A 12,371-nucleotide genomic window follows, 5' to 3' on the forward strand; every position below is an offset into this window, starting at 1 on the left:
TTTTGTTTTCCTTAACAGGGGAAGGCGAGCAAGGGCTAGAACTCTGTACCGACTGGCTGGGTCTAGTTTTGGTTTTGTTTTGGTTCTCGCCCTAGTGTTTGGCACGGGCTGGTTGTATGGTGACTTAAGAACTTTTGTATTCTCGACGGTTGTACTTCTTTCTGAGATAGCAATATATAAGTTTTGTTTTAAGTTGTGGATTCTCGTTTTGCTCTTTCTTGTGGTTTTATTTCTGATTTGTGTGAGTGAACGACTGAGTCCCGGCGAGAGTTGGGCAGGCGGCCCGCCGAACCCTTTGGTTCGCCTAAGGGGGAAATGGGGCTGTCACACAGGAATAGCAACGTCGACAGTATTTTGCTTGTAAAAATACGGCCCAGAGAGAAGATCTTGTGCGAAACTTCCACCATAGCTTATGAGAGAAGGTAGTATACACGTCCCTGAGCAATCTGAACCCCACGCCTCCCTCCTCCTTCGGAAAGCATAACTGATCGCATCGGATCCAATGATATCGGTTTCCTCTATCTGTTGAACCCCACAAGAAATTTGAGCAAACCCTTTCGATGACGTTGAACACTGAGGCCGGGATCACCGAAGCCGAAAGTAAATGCAATGGAATAGATGATAGCACATGTTTTATGAGCACGATCTTGCCTCCCTGAGATAAAAACTTGGTCTTCCACGAAAGAATTCGTCTAAGGACTGTCTGGCTCACTTCCCCATAATGAGCGGCCTTACTCTTTCCAAAAAACTGTGGGAACCCTAGGTAACGGATTGGCGTGTGCTGTCTTGGGAAGCCGGTGATACGCTCAATTACCCCTCTACGGGCACCCGAGATAGAAGGATGGACCACATAGCCACTTTTGTGCCTATTTATCAGCTGGCCCGATGATTATTGATACAAGTCCAGCACCCGAACGATCTTTTGTAAGGCTCGAGCCAAACCATTAGCAAAAATCAGCACGTCATCCGAACCTAGGTTTATCCCTTACTATCTTTGCATGATTTCTAACCATGAAAACTAGAGATGAGTGAGATGATCTACTTGATCTAATTATCTTTACCTTTTGTAACTCTTCTAGTTGTATTTTAAATTCTTCTTGGTCTTGAAAACTATATCTCCTAGCATTAGCTCTTATTATTTTACTTTTAGCTACCATTTCTAATTTTACTTCTTCTCTATTTCTATCCAAGGATATCGGAGTAGTATTGCTTAATTTTGGTTTATATAGTTTCTAATCATTCAATTATAATTTTCATTTGTTTTGTAGCATCATCCATGATATTTTCTATATTTAATAGGGGTTCTCCTTTCGGGAAAATTGGTGTTTCTCTATATCCAATCTCACCACATTGGGCTGTGCGAGATTGGAAAGAAATTAGAGTTTTTCTAGCATAAGTACTTTTAAGTCTATTGACAATACTCCAATGTCCATATGGTGTTTTAAAATGTATCTGCTATTTTAAAGTATTAAATAGAACTTCATGAAATAACTGACGAAAATTATTTCTCAGTAAGATATCGGTACCTATATCATTGAATTAAAAAGGTGGACGTTTTACTAGAAATGATCCTAATAATATTTGTGGTGAAGAAATGCCTTCAGATAAATGTATCTTATTGTTGGAAATATCTAACCCAATAATATCTTTTAATTTTTCTTTACATTGATTAGGAAAACATGTCATTTTACATAGGCAAGATCTTGATCCACTATCTATATAAGTAGCAAAATATTCTGCTTTAAAATTTTTATAAGTTAATCAAATAGGGATATAAATATTAGTAGGGCTAGTCATCTAGGAATGTAAATAATATTATCATTATAATTTATTTGTAATTAGTAATTTGTAATCTTACATAGAGATAGTTGTTCTAAAAAGTTAGTTCCAAGCATAATCTCGAATGAATCATTAAATCCTTCATTTTCGACAAGAAGTCGTATAGGTATTTTTTTTCCTCCTAATCGGATACTAGTTTCCACTGCGTTTCAATTAGATGTATTTCTCCATTAAAGTTAGACTATTGATATGGTTCTTATATTGATATTAAAGTTAGTATATTTCTCCTAATCATACTACATTTTTTATTAATTTGTGGTTAATATAACTACCACTTGCTCCTACATCAATTAAAATTTTACATAGAGAATATTTTCTTTCCATCATAATATTCTCCTTCTATCTTATAATTAGTTTTTAGCCTTTTATCTGCACTTATTAAAGGTTTAAATCTTTGACTACTTTCTACACCTGTTTATGAATAAGATAGTCAAGGTAGAACTTTATTAGACATATTAATCATTGGTTTTATTTTTAGATCTAGTTAATCATCTAACTCTTCTATATTAGTCATGAATGGTGGGTATATTTTTTCTACTTCAGAAAATAACTTCAGAAAATGTACAAAATCATTCTTAGGAAAATATTCCATATGATGAGTATTTGACAAAGCATATGAAATCATATAAGTAATCGAATAGGGTCTACTTTCCTAATTTCAATAAATCTCTTCTTTCAAAATTTTGTGTCAATGATAATACTTTATCAAAACCTTTATGTTATAGGTTATAAACAATTCGAGGATGTGTGTTAAATATCAATTTTTGGTATTTCAGGTTTCCTCTTAAAATACCTAAACAAGTTTCTTCCATTTTTAAAATTCTATTATCTAATATTGCCAAACTAATTGACCTATTTATTCCTTCTCTAATGTAGATCTTATTATCAATTGGATAGATCCTATATGTACCCATCCTATCGTATCTATAACTTTCTTGTCTATTTGTTTAATCTGGTTAATAAATCTTTCTTTGATAATAATGGTATCATTATTTTATTAGAAGACATGCTTACTTCTAAAGTTTTTTCCTATAAATTAATTCCATAAAACATGTAATTCTTTCTAGGTATCAATCTTATCATTTCTCATATACTTCTATGAAATCCACTGTATGAATTCATAGTATAAGTACTATTTTGTATCCTTTTTAATATATTTCTGTTTATAATTGCTTCTTGGTTATATTTTCCTAGGTTTTCATAGGTATCTATTATCGCTTCTATATGTTTTTTAGATATTTCTTCTTTGCTCATTTTCATTCTAAGTTTGAAAAACTTGCATGTTCAGTATCAGTAATTATATAAATGCTATCATCTGAAAGATATTCATCAAATGTATTAATTGAATAAATTCTTGCATATTTATCATTTGCTCTCTATTTTCATCAATTTCTATCTTTTCTTATTGAATTTTTTAGGACAATCATTTGCATAGTGACCTCTTTCTTTACAATAGTAACACTGACATTCAATTATCTTTTTCTTTTTATCCCTTTTCTTTTTCTTGAAAATTGGCATTTTAGGATATCTATTTTCCTTTTGTTTATAATATCGGATTTTTCTTTTCTTATAATATTTTTTCTTTCTATGTCTCTTTTTTATTTTATTGTAATAATATAAACTATTACATCCTAACAAGGTCAGCATTTGAGTGCTTTGACAACATATTGCAGCATTTGAGTGCCTTGACAACATATTGCATTTTTTCTTTTTAATCCCTTACTCTTCTTATAGAGTATAGCATTATCACACCATTCACTTAATTTATTTTTGAGATAGGTTATCCTTTTTTTTTAAAGCATCTACCTGACCTGTTTTTACTATTTTTTTTTTTTTGGTTTACCCCATCCACGGGGAGGGATGCCACCCCAACTTTTATTCATAGTAAACCGAAGTACAAAAAGAGACCAAGTTACATGGTTACTGGCGCTAGGGGATGCGAACTCTCTTAACAGAAGGTAACCCCATGCTATCTAGGCTAATTCCTCCACGGGCCAACCTCGGCCATTCACTCCAATGCTCATAGATCTTAACAGCTTGGTGGGGGTGAGCTACCCTTACATTAGCCAAAATATCTGCCACCTTGTTTGCCTCTCTGAAGCAATGAAAGAACCTAGCCGGGTCTCCAGCCATCTGCCATAGTTGCCGGACCTCCCAGCGGATGTGCCAAGGACAATGAAGCTGTCGTTGAAGAATCCCAACCAAGACTAGAGAGTCTAATTGAATGCTAACATGCGCACACCCCTTCTGAACACATATCCGAAGCCCTATCAGGAGAGCCAGTGTTTCAGCATGGAGGCTAGATGTCACCCCAAAATAAGCCGAGAAACCCACCAAGGGGTGCCTCAACGAATCCCGTAAAACCCCTCTACCACCACATGCCCCAGGATTACCCTTGGAATAGCCATCCGTGTTCAAGGTAAGCTCCCCCATTGCAACTGGCTTCCAACAAACAAGTTTGAATCCAAACCGCCGCCCCGACTGAGACGACCAATCACATAACTGCAAGAATGACCGAGCCCCAACACGTTGCTTGAACTGGACCTGCTTTTACTAGATAAGTCATATCTAACATTCTTCCCCAAGATTCTGGAATCTTAGTGAAAAAATATTTTTAAATAAGAGTTTGTATTAGCTACTTGACTATAAATGTGATAATAATATTCTTGTAAAAGACAAATATATCGTTTAATTTCACACATATCATATAGTTGTAATTTTATCAATGTTGTAGCATATTTATTTATGTTATTTCTATCTCTCCGAATATTGCCTTTTCCAACAAACTCAAGTCTAAATATAGTATTTTTTCATGTTTCATCTAGAATTTTCCAAAATCTGAGTACGCTATTGACTAAAGTTCTTTCAGTGAACACTTTAGCCATTTCATAATCCATTTTATTAATAGAGATTGCAACTCGAAACGTAGTTTCCCATTTATCTATAGCTTCTTTTACATTAGTTACACAATCTAAATTGAGATAAATTCCAAAATGATTTATAGCTTCTGTTCTCATCTTATTTAGTGGTTTATATTCTTCTTTGTCTATATTTTTAGTAACCATTTGTAATCTTGCATATCCGTTACTTGGCTTGTTAAAATTTTGAGGATTATATCTAGGTGAATTATAACTAATACTAGGCATATCATTAATATTTGAATTTTTTTGGTAATTCTTCTTTATATTGGTCTTGATGTTTACTAAATTATCAAGATTCAAATGACCTCTTTGTTCTACTAATTCATCTATCTATGAATCTTCTCCTTTAATTACTCTATCCATTTTTTGGCAATTTTAGTGATGCTATTTATTTAAATATTAGTTGTTCCATCTTATTTTCATATCTTTTAGGCATTTCAATGGGTTTAATTATTTCCTTATCTTTTGCTATATTTTCTATCTTTTGTAACTGATCTTGGCGTATTTCAATTTCCTTTTCTAATCTTTTCAAGTTTTTTAATATCTCTTTCGAAAATATATTATCATTTTTTGTACTTCCTTTGTTTTTCTCCTTTCAGTTTTTTTTGTACTTCCATTAAATGTATTTCTAGTTTTAGTCTGTTAGACTTTACTTCTCTATATTCCTCCATGAAGGTGATAATCCTTATAATGTCTAGTAAGCTCAATATGAGTACCTACTTGTCTTTGTTTATTAAATTTGAATCTCATTTCGGTTTCATCTCTAAGAATTCTTATATCTCTTCTATTGGAGTAATGTTCCATCAAAGCCTCAAAATCTTTTACTTGCCTATCTCATCTAGCAAGTGTTCACAATATAGACAATTAATCATGTTAATCGGTATCAACATAATTTTCATTATCTACTGATAATCTTTCATTATTTATCCAATTTATCTGAGAATCTTTTCACTATTTTCAAAATTGTCAATATGTATCTAATTATTTCTTAGAATCAAGGGGGTTCTGATGCCACTGGGGGTACCAAGGTTAGAAAGCAAAGAATTTTACTAGTTCAACTCTATTGTTAAAGAAATCAAATTATCTATCTCAATAATAAGCAACGGGATATCTCAATATAACATGATTTTTATATTTATCATGACATAAAAAAGGGGAAAGAAGAATACCATGTGCAATAAATACGTCTTAAGTTTTGAAACATATGGGTCCAACTAGGGGTGTAAACGAGCCGAGCTCGAGTCGAGTTTTGGCTAATCGAGTCGAGCTCGAGTTAATTTTGTGAAACTCGAACTCGAGCTCGAGCTCGACGAACTCAAAATATCAAGCTCGAGCTCGAGCTCGACTCAAATTCGAGTCGAGCTCGAGCTTAAAAAATAAAAAAATTATTATTATTATTTTATTTTTAAAAAATAAAAAATTATTATTTATTTTTAAAAATGAATAAAATAATAATTTTTTTAACAAATAATAAAATATTAGGGATATATATGTAATTTTACTATTAAAATAAAAAATAAAAAATAAAAAATATATATATAATTGAGCTCGCGAGCCGCTCGCGAGTCAACGAGCTTAATGTTTTCGAGCTCGAGCTCGAGCTCGAGATCGATTTAATTAGCTCGATCTCGACTCGAACTCGATATTGACGAGCTCGAGTCGAGCTCGTATTCGAGCCGCTCGCGATCGACTCGCGAACGGCTTGATTCGCGAAACACCCCCGTCCAACACACTTCATACCTGAATCTCTTAAAGATTTGACCATACTATCACCGGGTATCCAATGACTTTTCTTCCAAAATTTTGTATCAATGATAACACGTTATCAAAATCTTTATCTTGTACACAGGAATGTCAATGGATCGAATCTTACCCAAATCCAACCCAAACCCACAATGCTTGGGTAGAGTTTGGATTTAATTTCTCAAATCCAAACTCTAACCAGATCCAAACCCTGTAAAAGAGTTATGGGTCGGGATAGGGTCTAGTTTTCTATGGTTCATATTCAAATCCAAATCCATACTAGACCCTACCTAAACCCATGTATAAATAATTAAATTATATACACACACACACATGCACACACGCATGCGTTCACATGCACACATACATATATGTTAGTAAATTTATAAAATATTCTAATATTCTATGGTTATTGGACTGAATACAGTAAGACTTCATGTTTGTTTTCATTTTTCAACCTAATTCTTGTTGTCACTGTAATTAGTACAAACTTTTTTAGAAAAAGAAGAAAAAGTAAAGGCAAATAAATGAAAGATTTGATGTAGTTACAGTTGAAGTTTTAAAAATAAATAGAAGCAATCGATAGTAGTTATTTTTTTGAGTTCATAATATTGCCTTCAACTTCTTGAATATTAATTTTATTATTTGAAAATAAAAATTTTATGGTGTTCATATTTTTTTTTGAAATCTATATATTTGTAATATATTTTTATTTTAGTGCGTTTACAAAAATATAATGGATACTTATTGGATACTCAGATCCAGGAGGGTCTGGGTTTTGATTTATTTTTTCAAACCCATAGGGGTTTGGATTTAGGTCTAAGTCTAACTCAATTTAATGGTTTTTGATAGGTTGCACTTTTGTCATTTTATTTATGATTATTTTGCCCGTGATTTTAGTCAAATATTGCATTAATTGATAGATTCTACTTATATTTGGTGATTGTTGTTGATTCTAGGAATTCAGAGCGAAAAGTAGGTAAGACCATGAATTTTAACTGATTTTTGTACAATTCGACATGTGCGTATCAAAGTCTAATTCTGCATGTCCGGACGCTCGAAATTTAGCACATGATTTCCAATTTTTGAATTGAAGTCGAATTGGAGTCGCAAGAGTCGAACACTTCACCAAATGATAGTGTCCTACTTTCATTAGGATACTAGCCTACTTATCTACTAAGGCTTTTCCTTTTCGGATAAGAGATCTGGATTTGTTAGGATTTGGATTTCATTTGAGGAAGAGTAGCTTAGTAGGAATAGGAAACACGAAGTAAGGAACATTATCACTATTATATTTTTCTCTCTTGCTGGAGAGAAAATCCGTCTTTTGGTCCCGGGAGATTGATCTCTCAGTTTCAGCCAAGGAACAACGAAGAGTTTTTCTCTTCACTTTTTCTTTTCTTTTGCTTTTCTTTTGCTTTCTTATCATCAAATATTCATGCAATTTTTGTCAATAAAATTGTTTATATTATTCCCAATGATGAGCGGCTAAATTTCCTTTTCTAGTTGAAGGTCAACTTGAACATGCAGTCTTAAACATCCGTGAGATCGAATTATTTTATTTATTTCTTTTATTCATTAGTATTCTATGTTTTCTGGTTTAACTTCTTATGATTGTTGTGTTATTTGAATATCACGGGTCCGATATTTGCATTAATCTAATAATCTATTGCCAGATTAATTGATTGAATCCGTAATTATTTGATCAATTAATACTAGTGGCGACTAGCGTGATTGATCCCACATTAGGAAAATGTATAATCTAATTTAAGCAAACCCTCGTAGCGTGTTTGTTGATTAGAGTTGAGATTTTCTAATTCTTAATGCAATTGAGGAATTAAATCATACGGCCGTTCTTAGGGTTGTTTCTTGGTTAGGGGAATGGTTAACAGTCGTAACTTGACTATCGATAAAGTAAGGAAAAGTTGGCTGTCAAAACTTATTGATGGCTATAACTAATCTATTAGTGAGTAATTGAATTATCTTTGCATTGATGATCAGTTGAATGATCCATATCTGAATAGTTATACCTTTGGCTAGAGTCGTGTTTATTATTGATTTAATTCATATTTATTTCCGTTAGTTATTTTATTAGTTAGTTAAATAGTTATTTTTGTATTTTCAAAAAATCTGCATTACTCTGAACTCTAGAAGAAACGAATTATCCTCAATCCCTATGGATTCGACTTTACTCACTGCTATAGACAAAAATTATATTTATTATTGTACAGGCTCGACACCTATCAGGTTTGGATCTAGATAAAAGGGATTCAATCCAAACCATACCCATTGACATGTCTTATACGTTATAAGCAATCCGAGAATGCATGTTAAATATCAGCTTTTGGTATTTTAGGCTTCCTCTTAAAATACCTTAACAAGCTTCTTCTCTTTTTAAGATTCTATTACCTAATATTGCCAAACTAATTGGGTTATCTATTACTTCTCTAATTTTGGTTAACAAATTTTTCTTTGATAATAATGGTATCATTATTTTATTAGAAGTCACGCTTACTTCTAAACCTTTTCCTTCTAAATTAATTCCTAAAACATGTAATTCTTTCTAGGTATTAATTTTATATTTTTTTCATACACTTCTACAAAATCCACTGTATGAATCTATGTATACGTGTATATATATATATATACACATGTACATACATATATATATACATACACACAATAGGGGATAGTTTTGTCTTCTACCTGTCACTTTGTTACTAAGATATAATAGTTATCATTTGTACATGTACGTGACTTGACTAATATATTGGTAAACATGCTTATTCCTACTTCTATTGAGTATCTTTTGTTTAGCTATGGGCGGATACCTACCATGGTATCAGGGCTGACTCTTTTACCTCCAGAATAGCTCTAGCGTTTGCGTTCTATATTTTTGGAGTTTCAATATTTGTCCGTCGAGATTTTTGTTTTTACTGAACTAATTTTGAGTTCCCAAGACTGTTTTTCTTTTGCGCCTACCATCTGTTCGATAGTTTGTGTATTAGAATCTGGAATTGAACTTCTGCTGTCTTTCCGCAAGAATATGATTTCTGAGATAAGTTTAGTGGTTTCTATGAAACTTGATGGTTCCACTTACTCATAATTGGGCACATTTGATGAAGAACTTTCTCATATGAAATGACATATGGAAGTATGTTGATGGAATTGCGAAGAAACCAGATACAGAGGTTGAAAATTATGCTAAACTTTTATCGGAATGGGAAATATTTAATGCTAGAATCCTTACTATCAACAATTCAGTGGAACCATGAATTAATTGGTATGCATTTAGCAAATTTAGTTCAGCTAAAGAAGTTTGGGACCATTTAGCAAGACTATACACTCGAATTAACTTTACTAAGAAACTTAATAGAGAAGGAACAGAGACATGTTCTGTAGGTTTATCAATATATTAGTCTAAGTCGTGTACTTGTACAAATGAGAACTACATATCTTAGTTACAAAGTGATAGGTAAAAGACAAAACTAAACCCTATTATATATATATATATATATATATTTACATTATATAGCTTAACAAAATTTAGTTCAGTTAAAGAAGTTTGGGACCGTTTAGCAAGACTATGTACACAAATTAACTTTGCTAGGAAACTCAATGGAAGAAAGAGCAGATATATGTTCTGAGGGTTTATCAGTATCTCAGTCAAGTCACTTACATGTACAAATGAGAACTAATATATCTTAGCTACAAAGTGGTAGGTAAAAGACAAAAGTAATCCCAATATATATACAAAGTACCATGAGTTTGTTATTTTGAAGTGTAAGTGTAAGCATTGTTGTGATCTTAATCTTTGTTATTTCAATTATGCCCTTATAAATTGATGATTGAAGTTTTATATTATGCTCTTTTTGATTTTCTTATGATGATTAAAATTCATTATATCATATCCATTGATTTAGAAGAAAATAATGGTCGATGAGAATAAGCATTAGAGACTAAGCAACATTGGGTTTTAGTTTTCTATTTGTCCAAAGTACCTTTCTCCCTAATAATTAGATTTATTGCATTTTAATAATAGCAATAATTGTAGTAGTTGGGAAAAAACTGTAACCTTTATTCAATTTGAATTATGAAGACAATAAACAAAATGTAACACTCTAAACCAATATATCTCTATGCATTATATTTTCAATTTTTTTATGTCCATTAAAAATTCTTGATTAGTCATAGCCTAATTAATTGTCAAATCTTCAAAAATATTGCGACTAATACCAAACCAAGGTGCTTTTAGGACAATAGATTCTTGGTCATTTGTGCTTTATGTCAGATTTTACCCAAAGAATAAAACATAAAAAAATAAAAGAAAAAACTCAATTATTTCTACCAGTGAAATTTTAATTCTCAAAAATGAACAGTTAGATAAAAACAATTATATGTGATGGATCATTTATACTACATGTTAACAGAATAACACACAAAATAATACAAAGAGTTCAACTTGAAAGAATATATATTTCTTCATTTTTCAAAAAATCAATGCATATAACTTCATATTGAGGAATTTCATCAAGATACTGACAAATTCAACTTACATAACATGAAAATTAATAATAGTAGAGCATGCAACCAATATTTTTGCAAACAATTAAGGATGATTGAGTAAGCATTGTTGTGATCTTAATTTTTGTTATTCCAATTATACCTTTATTAATTGATGATTGAAGTTTCATATTATGCTTTTTTAATTTATTATAATGATTAAAATTCATTATATCATATTTATCCATTTAGAAGAAAATAATGGTTAATGACAAGACGAAATGTTAAGCATTAGAGACCAAATAGAATCTAGCCTTAGTTTTCTATTTGAGAATAATTTCAAAAACCTCCAGTGAGGTTTCTAACAATTTCATTGACCTCCCCTGAGATTTACAAAATTACACTAACTTCTTCTGTAGTTAAGGTTTTGGCAACAAAATCAGTCCAAGTAAAAAAAATTATCATCAAAAAAGTATTTTTAGAAAAGAGAGATGAAAATTTTATTCCATAAATGCCCTTATGCATGTGTATATGGTCTATTATAAAAGAAAGAAAACAATTAAAAGTTGGAAACAATTAACATGCACATTCCACTATTCAAAAAGTTCACATTTAAAACATTAGACAACACAAATAAGCAATAGAATTGCACAAATGATCACAAGATTCTGCAAAATAGACTACCTATCTCTCTTAACATGAGGTTTGTTATGCTATCATTTTTGTGATTTTGAGTAGAAAATGATTTCAAAATTTCCCTTTGTTCTCCTTTTCTTTCCTTTTCTTCCATGAAATTACTTTGCAACTATCATATCTTTAAGATATGACCTCTCTCTTTATAACATTAGGTTTGCTATGATTTTTTGTGATTTTGAGCGAAAAAAGATTTAGAATTTTGCGGTTCTTCTCCCTCCTTTTTCCTTCACATTAGTGAAATTATTTTGCAGCTATCATATTTTTAAAAGTTTTAGAGAAAATTTCCTCATGAACAATCTTCTTTTTCTCTTTTTTTGCCCTATATTTTTTTCTTCTACTAAAGCCCTTCTTCTCATATTATAGAAGCTATTTCGGGTCATTGTCAAGGTCTATCAATCACAAATGGCTCCATTTAGTATACCAATTAGCGTCATTTTGTAATTGCAAGTTACTATTTATTGTTAAAGAAATTCTCAATAGGTATTTTTGTTAATTAGTTACTATCAATTAATTAATGCCCTAATTACTAAATTGTTAGATATTAGTTTCTAAGAAGACAGAATGTCTTAAGATATATGAGTAATTTCTCTCCATGTGATATAAGCAATTGGTCCACAAATCTACTAGAGGAGGTCAGTGTAATTTTGTAAATTTCAAGAGAGGCAAGTG

Source organism: Coffea arabica, chromosome 11e (genome assembly GCF_036785885.1).
Source record: "Coffea arabica cultivar ET-39 chromosome 11e, Coffea Arabica ET-39 HiFi, whole genome shotgun sequence".
Taxonomy (NCBI): Eukaryota; Viridiplantae; Streptophyta; class Magnoliopsida; order Gentianales; family Rubiaceae; genus Coffea; species Coffea arabica.